This window comes from Macaca nemestrina, chromosome 1, assembly GCF_043159975.1.
Source record: "Macaca nemestrina isolate mMacNem1 chromosome 1, mMacNem.hap1, whole genome shotgun sequence".
Classification (NCBI taxonomy): Eukaryota; Metazoa; Chordata; class Mammalia; order Primates; family Cercopithecidae; genus Macaca; species Macaca nemestrina.
In genome coordinates this window covers 8,225,098-8,237,743 of record NC_092125.1, presented here as the reverse complement: position 1 = coordinate 8,237,743, position 12,646 = coordinate 8,225,098, and the positions used below count along the sequence as shown (strand labels likewise).

Sequence of the window (12,646 nt, the reverse complement as noted above, 5' to 3'; positions counted from 1 at the left end):
CATGTAGAAGAATCTCATATGCAGAACATTTTATTCTCCAGCAAAACCAAATAAAAATGGACTATTACCATATTTAGAAATTTCTGAAGTTAAGTTTATTTTCTCAATAGTAGGAGTCAGTGAAAGAAGTATCTGGGCTTTCATCTTTTTAAAAAAACATCATTTGCATGTAAAAAAAAATCAAGTGTCACTTTCTCAACAGCAACCATAATTTGGGATATAGAAGTGAATAATAAGGTGACATAGAATAGATAAGCTAAAATAGATTCTCCTTAGGAGAAAGAAAAACAGAATCATAATTTATATCAACATTGAGGAATGCAATAGGAAATTAATATAAGTAAATTCTATTTCCAAAAAAGGAGCAGAGTACAAAGGTTATGCCAGCCCCCTGCCTAGGTTCACATCCTGGGTCCCTCATTTGCTGACTGTGTGACTTGAGCAAGAGACTTGGATTCTCTGGGCCTTGGTGTCCTCATCCGTAAGAAGTTGATAAAATACTAGTGCGAAAGATTAGTGGCAAGGATCCATTGCGATAATATGCGCAATGCACTTAAAACACAGTATGCCACACGGACACGCTCCTGAGATGAGAGTTATTATCAGTTGATGCTTATGAAGCGTCACATTCAGGAGCACTTAATCTAGTTTAAGGGGCGATGGGAAACATGAGTAGCTAGTGTTGCTCTGGGCTTCCCAGTCATGTTAAACACTTCCAATTCAACTCTATTTTAACCGTCCCAAGTGACCAAACCAGAGTCTTTTGTGTGCTGAAGTTCAGTCTGCCCTGGAATATGCCTGTGTTTTTCCCTACAGCAAAGAACACTAACAAAATCCCAAAAAGAAGTATCACAGGAATAGCCGCAGATTTCCAAAGGCAGCATGCTCCACACACTAGGTTTGCAAAACCATACCGCGAAGATCAGACACCAATGAGAGACCGGCCTGCTTTAGAGGAGGACTGATGTGAGGACACCCTGAACCTGACAGTAGAAGAAGAACAGGGACAGAGAGAGCACGGGGACAGCAATCAGAATGGAGATGAATTCTTAGGGAAGCATAATATTTGCCTAGGACTAAAAAAAGAAAATTGACATTAAAATAACAAAGCAATTGGCAGTGAGAGCAACAGATAATCCAAAACCAATGATCTTTTTTACACACACAGAGTAGACCAGTCTAGCTGCCTAATGGCACTTACGACATCTTAGGCATTCTTCATGTATGAAAAATCACGCTGAAATTTGAAAAAATGATCCATGTAATACTGGTGTGAATAACTGGTTTCACATCTACATTATACAGCTTATATGATATTAGCATGTGCATTCCCCAGATTTAGATAGGTAGTTCCATCAGCCAATCCTTTAACAAGATTCTGTTATATTATATAGTTATATATGAAATATAAGTATATATTATAATATATAATATAATTATATTATATAAAAACGTAATTATATTATATAAATATATATTATATATTGCATATATAATATATAATATAAATAATATAAGCATATATACTATATATACTAATATGTATTGTATACTTATATCTATATATATGGGTTAGGTGCATAGAATAGTATTCAGATGAGATAAAAATTATGCTTACTTCATCTAAGTACAGTGTGAGGAAACCATCACAATCGCACAAGCCAGGGCAATAATAAATTACAGTGGAAAACAACATTCCATCTAAAATTCAGTATACATTCTGCAAAATTTCCATTAGTGAATGTGGCTGAATGAGCTGGAAGAAAGCAGGACACTGAATTAACTTTGTAATAGGCAGAGGAGTTTCTGCAGCATGAGTTTCTTCGAATCAGAGAGGGTACACGCTGCCCAGCAAGCACATGTGGGAATTGTGGAAAAAAAAAATGGCTCAACTGCAAGTCATGGGACTTAAATTCTAATCCTAGTGTCTGTAATTGCATGTCAGGAGTAAGTCACTTCCTTTCTTTTCTTGTTTTTTTTTTTTTTTTTTTTTTTTTGAGACAGAGTCTCACTTTGTCACCAGTCTGGAGGGCAGTGGTGTGATCTCAGCTCACTGTAACCTCTGCCTTCCAGGTTCAAGCAATTCTCCTGCCGCAGCCTCTCGAGTAGCTGGGACTACAGGCATGCGCCACCATGCTCAGCTAATGTTTGTATTTTAGTAGAGATGGCGTTTCATCATGTTGGCCAGGATGGTCTCGATCTCTTGACCTCATGATCCACCTGCCTCGGCCTCCAAAAGTGTTGGGATTACAGGTGTGTGCCACTGCGTCCAGCCAAGTCACTTCCTTTCTTAGAGTTGGCATCTGTAAATGCAGGGGAGATCACTAAAGACTTTTTAACTCTAAGTCCATGACAAGATGTGCAGTCAAAACACTAGCTAGAAGTTGTGGCAGAGCAGCCGCCATTCTTATTTTGCCTCCTTGTGTCAAAGGGAAATGGATTTTTCTTTATTTCTCAGACATTCTTGCCATTGCCCATGTCCCAATACTCTAACATGAAAGAGAAAAATAGCCCAATATGACACATAAGAGCAGATTTTAATTTCAGTTGCTTATAACTCAATCCTGATGATTCTCAAGGGTTGCTATAGCATAGAGTTTTGTGTGCACAGAGCAAAATGAATGCTCATTCCAAACAGGAACTGGTTTTATGCATGCGTTCTATTTATACATTTTCAAAAACTAGTTGTAAAAATGTACACATGCCTTGGGATTAGCCAATAATACATCCCATGTGCCAAAATATCTTGAATGCATTTTGTCTGAAAATCAAATGTCATTCCTAAGGAATAAGCAACATATTATTCTCATAATACCTGTTAATGGTATCTCTTTTAAAAATCACTATTCCTTAATATTTGAACCATAATAAATAAGTCTAAATTTCAAAGCCATAGTCTTGGTCACTGAAACAGTCACAGTTTTTATGAAATTTCAAAACAAAACCAATGGAATGCACTTTTATCTGTATTTTGCAGAAACAAATGCTTGAACTGAGTGAAGCATGTAGGACGTCAGGACTGATGTTTGCAACTTTTGAATAATCTTTACAGCATTGCATCATTAAAAAAATTCTAGTTTACATAGGCATATGTATTTATCAATTTTTATTTTTTAAGTCTCTGTGCGTATATGTTGGTGTATGTGTTTTAGTAACTAAAATAGTCTAAAAATAAGTAACTTCTAGGAATACCTAAAATCTAATACACAAGCATTCCGTGGACTGAGTGGATAGAGACTATCTTTCTCAAAATTAGTTTGGAAACTAGATATGGGTAAATTTGTTAAATAAGTTATATTAAAACATTTTTTCTGTTTGCTGTTTTAAAACCAGCACAATCTTTCATCAACAATTTGATTTTTAAATACCACAATTAAAATTATAACTACTGCCTAACAATAATGAGGCAGGTTCAGAACCCATAATGAGTAAATTCAGATGAGCTATTAAAAGTATTAACAACTCCCCCCAAAAATCCCCCCCTCTTTTTTTCACCATTCTGCTTGCCAATTTCACTATTTTGTGTAATGAGCCAGAATTTAAACGTCAGATGTTTTTAAAGAATTAAAATCAGTCTGGGCGTGGTGACTTATACCTGTAATCCCAGCATTTTTAAAGAATTAAAATCAGTCTGGGCGTGGTGACTTATACCTGTAATCCCAGCATTTTGGAAGGCCAAGTTAAGAGGATTGCTTGAGACTAGGAGTTCAAGACCAGTCTGGACAACATAGTGAGACTCCATCTCTACAAAAAGTTTCTTTAAAAATCAGTAGGGCATGGTGGTGCACGCCTGTGGTCCCAGGTACTTGGGAGGCTGAGGTGGGAGAATTGCTTGAGCCCAGGAATTTGAGGTTGCCATTAGCTATGATCATGCCACTGCACTGGGTGACAGAGCAAGACCCCCTCTTTAAAAAACAAAAATTATAAACAGAATTAAAATCAATTAGCCTCTAAGAAAATATGGTTTCATAAGGTTGTGTTAATAAAGTATGTAGTGAGACAGCTTTATTTCCAGAATTCAAATAAATTCTAGGGGAGGTGGGGGACTGGGGCAGGCTGGTCAATGGGTACAAAATTATACTTAGGCAGGAAGAATAACTTTTGGTGTTCTATTACACAGTAGGGTGACTATAGCAAATAATGTAGTGTATATTTCAGGATAGCTAGAAGAGGAGATTTTGAATGTTGTTACCACAAAGACACGATAAATGTTTAACGTGATGGATATGGTAATTGCCCTGATTTGTTCATTATATTATTATGTATATATATATACATGCATTGAAACATCACATCATACCTTATAAATATATAGATTATGTGCCAATTATAAATAAGAAAAGAAATTCTAGATGTAGTAGGTGATATTAATGAGAAGAAATGGCTGGAGCCTCAGTGGAGCAGTAATCTTGGTGGACAACACATACACGCCCCCTGGTGGAGAGAGTGCTGCATTATATGGGGCAATGGTTATGAGCCTGGCCTTTGAGCCGACTGCCCTGGCCCCGCTGCATCTTAGCAGTTCTTTAGTCTTCAATATTCAAGTTTTTACCATTTTCATTATGTAATAAACTTTCCTGTAGATATGATCATCATTCTTAGAACACGAATCTTCAGATTGGCTGCTCTCCTAAATTCCTGTGTTGTATTCTGAACAGCCTTTGTAACATCTCCACGTGAATATTGAATAAACATTTCAAATTCATCATGTCAAAATGGAATTGTTGGCTTTCCTCTGAACCCCACTCTTCTCACAGTCCTCCTCATCTGAGTTAATATCAGTGACTTTCATTCCACTGCTCAGACCAAAAAGCTTGGATCATCTTTGATGTATTTCTCCCATTCACCGACTCCAGTTCAGAAGCACATTCTGATGATCCTGCTTTGCTATATGTTCTTAGAATCTGCCCACTTATCAGCCACCCACCTCCACCACCTCCACCACCCCAGTCCAACCTTGTATCATCCTGTGGCTGAGTCACTGCAACAACATTCAAACTAATTTCATCCACACTTTGCCCTTTGCTATGTATGATGATTGTCTTAAAACATACATTAGATCATGTCCCTCCTCTGAAAGGCCTCAACAATTTTCCCTGTTTCTCATGATAGAAATAAAATTCCTTGTCATAAGCTTACACAATCTTATATGATCTGGCCACCCCAGTTACTTCTCTGTCTTCCTTTCCTGTTTCCTTGCCCATCTTTACACATCCTCCTCTAGTTCACAGACCTCCTTGTTGCTCCTCAAACATACTAAGCATGTGCAGGTGCTGGGTTTTGCCAGTCTCTCTGCCTGGAATGCTCAGAACCCTTCCTCCAGAGAGCAGAATACCCCACTTCCTTCCTTCAGTTGGATTCTAGCCAAAGCCACCACATCAGAGACACCAGCCCCGACTACACTGGTGTAGACGTGCAGTAAAAGACCATATATCTTTTATTTGGCTTTCATAAAGATCATTTTTATTTAGTACTCATCACCACTTACCATATATAACATATTTACCTATTTTTTTATTGATTATTATCTTGCCTAGTGAATATTTTAAGCTCTAGGTAAGTATGGACATTTTTGTTTGTTTGCTTGGTTGGTTTCAGTAGTTTATTTGCTTGGTCTGCTCTCTGACCATGAATTAATTTCTGTGATATTGCAACCAACTAAAAAATACGACAGCGGAAATGGATAAAAGGATCTTATGTTATTTCATGGCACAAATTCTTAGAAATGAAATAGGGGAGCCAAAAGATGCACCTATTTTTTAAGTGTTGCTATTTTATTTGTTTGTTTATTTATTTATTTATTGAGATGAAGTCTGTGGTGCCCAGGCTGGAGTGCATTGGCACAATCTTGGCTCACTGCAACCTTCCCCTCCCTGGTTCAAGCGATTCTCTGACCTCAGCCTCCTGAGTAGCTAGGATTACAGGCACGTGCCACCACGCCTGGCTACGTTTTCTATTTTTAGTAGAGACTGGGTTCCACCATGTTGGCCAGGCTGGTCTCAAACTTCTGACCTCAGGTGATTCGCCTGCCTCAGCCTCCCAAAGTGCTGGGATTACAGGCACAAGCCACCGTGCCCAGCCTATGTATGTCTATGTTATTTAAATGTAATATTGTTCCATCTCCAGATGGTATTATTAGCAATAATACATATATATGTACAATATACAAATATATTATATATATATATATAATTTAAATTCTCACCAAAAGGGTATAAATGTGTTAGTATCCCTGTAAAGCAGCTAACCACCTGGAATTATTATTTATTTCCTCATTCTTCATTTGCTGGGAAGAAATGGTATTTTGCTTTAATTTGACTTAACTGGAGTTATATTATATTGAATTTTAGCTAAAGTGCACAGTCTTTTAATACACACCATGAGTGAAAGAAAAGACATTTAAAGTTGACAGGGAAGGTTTCACAAAAGGGTAGGTTAGACTAGGAATGGAAGGATTTTAGAATGTTGGTCAAGAGGGAGGTCCTTCAATTTCTCCCCAATTCTCCTAAAAATGCTCTTTTCTTATTTTCTCACCTTTCAATTTTGATTTGTTTCCTAGGCTTATCTTATGTAATTAATTAATAAAAATGCATTCCCTTTTTATTTTTCAAATTCTTTGCACCATTATTGACTCATATCAGGTTTTATTAATTTATCCTATCAGACATTTCTTCAGCCATTCATCCGTCATCCATCCACCCATCTGCTATCCATCTAACAGATAATTATTCACTGTCTGCTTGGTTTTTAGGTGCTTAATTACAAGCCACAGATACAAAAGTGAAGATGACACTCTCCCTCCCTCTACCCTCAAGAGACTCACAATGCCGTGGAGTATCTTGTCTTTAAAAAGCCAACGACGGGCCGGGTGCAGTGGGTCATGCCTGTAATCACAGCATTTTGGGAGGCCAAGGTGGCCAGATCACCTGAGGTCAGGAGTTTGAGACCAGCCTGGCCAACATGGTGAAACCTCATCTGTAGTAAAAATACAAAAATTAGCTGGGCATGGTGGTGCATGCCTGTAGTACCAGCTGCTTGGGAGGCTGGGGCAGGAGAATGGCTTGAACCCGGGAGACAGAGGTTGCAGTGAGCCAAGACTGGGCGACAGAACAAGACTCTGCCTCAAAAAAAAAAAAAAAAAAAGCCGACTACGACTTCTGGTTTTAACTGAGACATTTAAAGAGCTTAGAAGCTGTCACTCTCATCCTTTTGACAAAAGAAAACTGAACAAGCTGAAAACCAACTCTTTTTCCTGGACCATTCAGAGAAGTGAAGTTGTAGGACAAACCTCCATTCCAAAATCTGCACAGACAGGCTCATCCAGAGACATCACCAAGATCTACTTACTGGGAGCAGAAGCTTTTGGATCCACAAACTGATAGAAAAATGAAAATAGCTCTTCTGACAAAGAACTTGAGACTCAGTGTGAACTAACTTGACAGTGAGGAACTCGAGGGGCTCATAGCGTTGGTGGGGAACGGGGAACATGCCTTCATGAGCTACACTTCCAGAAATCCCACCAGATGCTCATGGGGAAGATCCAAGAAAGATCCCTCATGGCTCTGGCAGAGGAGGGAAAAGTAATCATTGCCAAAAATGCCCAGAGCCCTCTCTATAACCAGGCCTCTACCCCAAAGGAAAGACATCGTCAGACATTATTCTCACCAGGGAAAGGGCATTTCTCCAACTACAGTCCCCTCTAGACTTTGTGTCTCACCTAAGGGAGGAGAAAAAGCAAACAACATTAACAGGGGCAGAGCTTCTACCAAATAGTTTGGAAAAGCTACAGCTGGGAAAGGAAGATGGTGGTGGGAGACAGGGGATCTACACCACTAGGGAACACTTGCAAAGGTCACAGCTCCAAGAGACAGACTCTGAAATGCTGAGATTTCATTGAAATATTATATCATTCTCTCATTCCCTAACAACTATCCACCATACCTACAGGCTATGGTATAGTAACATTACAGCTGAAAGAGCTGTTAAGACACAAACATTCTCTGAGGTGAAATACTTACAGGAGCTCAAAGTCACAGAGGAATAAAAATAAAAGCACTAGAGGAATTTGAAGCTTCTATCATTTATAACCACAGCAAACATTAAGCACAGTCCAAGTACTAAACCATAAATTAGCACACTAAAGGCCTGAGTTCCCATTACCTAATACAACATGTTCAGCTTTCTTTCCTTTCTCTCTCTCTTTTTCTTTCTTTCTTTCTTTCTTTTTTTTTTTTTTTTTTTGAGATGGGGGTTTCACTCTGTTGCCCAGGTTGGAGTGCAGTAGTGTGATCATGGCTCACTGCAGCCTCGACCTCCCAGGCCCAAGCAATCCTCCCAACTCAGCCTTCTGAGTAGCTGAGACCACAGGCACGTGCAACCACACTTGGCTAACGTTTTTATTTGTACAGATGGGGTCTCACCACATTGCCCAGTCTGGTCTTGAACTCCTGGGGTTGAGCTATCTGCCTGCCTTGGCCTACCAAAGTGCTGGGATTAGAGGCATGAGCCACTCTACCCAGCCACGTTCAGCTTTCAATGTAAAATTATAAGGCAGGCAAAAAAGTAAGAAAAACACAGTGTGAAGAGGCAAAACAATCATGAGAACCAAATTCGAATATGACACAGAAATTGGAATTATCAGACAGGAAGTTTAAAGTAATTGTAATTAATATGTTAAGGACTCTAATAGAAGAAGTACAAAACCTGGAAGAGTAGATGAATTATGTAAGCAGAAAGGTTCTAAGGAAGATATTCTAAGCAAGAATCAAAATGAAATGTTAGAAATGGTACTAAAAAAGAGATAAAGAATACCTTGCTGGGCTCATTAGCAGGCTGCACAACTCTAAGGAAAGAATCAGTGAGCTTGAAGATTAGCAAATAGAAACCTAAAGAACTGAAATTCGAAGAAAAAAATAACAAGGAAAACAAAAAGAACAACAACAACAAAAGCACCTAAAAACTGTGGGACAGTATTTAAAAGTATAGCGTAACATAACTGGAATACCAGGAGGAGAACACAGACAGCGCAGCGAAGAAATATTGAAATGATAATGGCTGAGAACTTTCCAAAGTTAATAACAAATGCCACACCACACTCAAAGAGAAAGAAAAGTAAATAACAAAAAAACCTAAATCTACACATATCTTATTCTAACTGCAGAAAATCAATGAAAATATTCTTCAAAAAAGCCAGAAAAATATCCTTACCTATAGAGAAACAAAAATATGAATGACAGTGCACTTCTCATCAGAAACTATGCAGGCAAAAAAGAGAATGCAGTGAAATACGTAAAGTGTTGAAGGAAGAAAACCCACTAACCTAGAATTATACATCAAGTGAAATTACCCTTCAAAAGTAGAGGAGAAATAAATAGTTTCTCAGACAAACAACAACTGAAAGAATGCATCACCAGTGGGCTTGCCTTGCAAGAAATGTAACAAAGAAGTTCTTCACAGAGAAAAAAAGATAACATAAACCACAAACTTGTATATACATAAAGAAAGAAAGAACATCAGGGAAGAAATAAACATAAAACAAAATCTCTTATTTTTCTTATTGTTAGTTCATCTAAAATATAACTATTTGTTTAATAGCAGTAACAGAGTATGAGGTGATTATAAAATATGGATAAGTGAAATGAACAACAGCAGTGTTGTAAAGGAAGACAGGGATGAATTGGGAATATTCTGTTACAAGGTACCTATATGGCATATGAAACAGTATAGTGTAATTTGAACATGGAGTTAGATTAATTAAAATGTATATTGTAAACTCTAGAACAGCTGCTAAAAACTTGAAAAAATAAGTACAATTGATATGCTAAGAGAAGAGACAAAATGAAATTATTTAAACTGCTCAATTAAAACCAGAGTTGGCTGAAAAAGAAGGGGGGAAAAGACACAAATGAACAAATGCAATGGACAAAATGCATGTTTTGTCCAAATGCATTGCAATACAATGAATAAAATACATACAAATATGTAATAAGAATCCACATATATCAATAATCGCCTTAAATATAATGGTCTAAATACACCAATTGAAAAGCAGAGATTATCCAAGTGGATTAAAAGGAAAAAGACCTGACTATACATGTGTATAATAAACTAACTTTAAAGACTCATATATGTTAAAAGACGGAGGAAAAGAGGGAAAAAGAGATATCATGTCCACACTAATCAAAATCTTTTGAAATAGTATCTAATACAGAAGCAATATTAAGTTTAGGCAAGGCAGACTTCATAACAAGCAAGGTTAACAGGGATAATGGAAAGCATTATCTAAAAAGATCAATTCTTCAACAATAAACTGATTACAAAGATCAGTTTTCTATTACAATCCTAAATGTGTAAGCACTTAACAACAGAGTGATAAAATACATAAGGCAAAACTAGATAGAACTGAAAGGAAAAATAAACTCATTATTAAAGTTACAAACTTCAACACCACTCTTATTAATTGACAGACCAAATAAGCAGCAGAAAATCCAGCAGTCAGAATATAGTTGACCTGAAAAGTACTATCAATTACTTGATATAAATTGACATTTATATAATGTTCTAGCCAACAACAGCAGAGTAACATTATTCTAAAGCATACATGAAATATTAATAAAAATCAAACACATCTTGTGTCATAAAATAGATCTTAACCAATCTAAAAGAACAGAAATCAGACAAAGTATATTCTCAGACGCAAAGGAGTTAAACTAGAAATCAATAAAGAAAGGTAGTTGGAAAGTCTCCAACTATTTGGAAATTAAACAACATAATCTTTAATAACCCGTAGGTCAAAGAAAATGTCTAAAGAGAAACTGAAAATTATTTTTAACTAAATTAATATGTAAATGCTGTTGATCAAAACAGGTGGACTGCAGCAAAGACAGTGGTTAAAGGAAATTCACATCATTATTAAGCATTAATGCATTTATTAGAAGAAAGATATAAAATTAATAACCTAAGATTATATGCTAGCAATATTAGAACTTAGAGAAAGAAGAGCAATTTAAACCTAGAGTAATCAGAAAAAAAGAAATAATAAAATTACATCAGAAATCAATAAAATTGAGAATAGGAAAACGACAGAGAAAAATCAACAAAATTAAAAGCTGGTTCTTGTCAAAGGTCAACAAAATGGACAAATCTTTGCCCAGGCGAACCATGGGAAAAAGAAAGAAAACTCAAATTACCAATATCAGAAATTAGAGAGTGGTCATCATTAAGGATCCATATAATTAAAAAATAATAAAGGAACACCAAGAGCAATACTATGCCCATAAATTTGATAACTTAGATAAAAAATGAACAAATTACTTCAAAGACACAAACCATCAAAACTTACATAAGATGAAATGGGTAGCCTGAATAGTTCTATTTCTAGTAAATTATTGATTGAACCAATAATTAATAACTTCCCCCTCAAAAAAGCAATAGGCCCAGATAATTTTACTGGTGAATTCTATCAAACATTTAGGGAAGAGACGATTCCATTTCTCCACAATGTCTTCCAGAAAATTGAAGCAGAGGTATCCCTTCCTAGCTTACTCTAGAGCCAGCATTAACTTAATACTAAAGCCAGATAAATACACTACAAGAAAGAAAAATGACAGACCATTTTTTCTCATTGACAGAAACAAAAGTCCTTAACATATTACCAAATGGAATTTAACAGTTAATAAAAAGAATTATCCATCACAACCAAATGGACTTATTCCACATATGCAAGCCTGATACAGCATTTGAAAATCAATTACTGTAATTCATCATAGGACAAGCTAAAGGTGAAAATTTATATGATCATATCAATTTGTGCAAAGAAATCAGTTGACAAAATCCAAAACTCATTCATGTAAAAGAAAAAAAAACTCTTAGCAATCTAGGATCAGAGGAGAACTTTCTCAACTTGATGAAAACATCTACAAAAACACTACAGCTAACATCATTACTAATGGTAGAAACTGAACAGTTTCTCTCTAACATCAGAAATAAGGCAAGAGTGTCCTCTTTCATCCTTCATTTCAACATTGTATTAGAAGCTCTAGTTAGTTAAATAAGGCAAAGAAAAAATTTTATACACATTGGAAAAGAAGAAATAGTTAAAATTGCATTTGTTTGTAGATGACATAATTGTCTATGTAGAAAATCCCAAAGAATCTACAAAAACACTCCTGAAATTTAAAAGGTAGAATATCAAGTTTATAGGATATGAGCTCAATAAATAAAAGTTAATTGCTCTTTTATTTACCAAAAATCAACAACTGGAACTTGAATTTAACAATGCCATTCACAATAGCAGCAAAATTGGAAATAGTGATAAATCTAACAAAATATATACAAAATCTGTGAGAAAACCTACATAACACTGATTAAAGAAATAAAAGATTTAAAATGGAGAGAGTCCATGTTCATGGACTGGAGTGCTCACTGTTTTAAATATGCCAATTCATCACAACTAAACAACTGCGCTGTAGATTCAACGCTATACCAGTCCAAATCACAGAAAGCTATTTTATATATACTGAAAAAATGACTGTGGAATGCATATAAAAGGAAAAAGATCCAGAATAACCAACATAATAATGAAGGATAAAAACAAAGTTGGCTTTGGGAGGCCGAGGCAGGCGGATCACGAGGTCAGGAGATTGAG

At 36.2% G+C, this 12,646-nt stretch overlaps 1 protein-coding gene across 5 annotated transcripts in view; it reads right to left on the bottom strand.

Moving 5' to 3' along the window:
* LOC105474645 (regulator of G protein signaling 7) overlaps positions 1–12,646 on the bottom strand; it is a 569,035-nt gene that overhangs the window by 157,821 nt on the left and 398,568 nt on the right. The gene's annotated exons all lie outside the window — the stretch shown is intronic.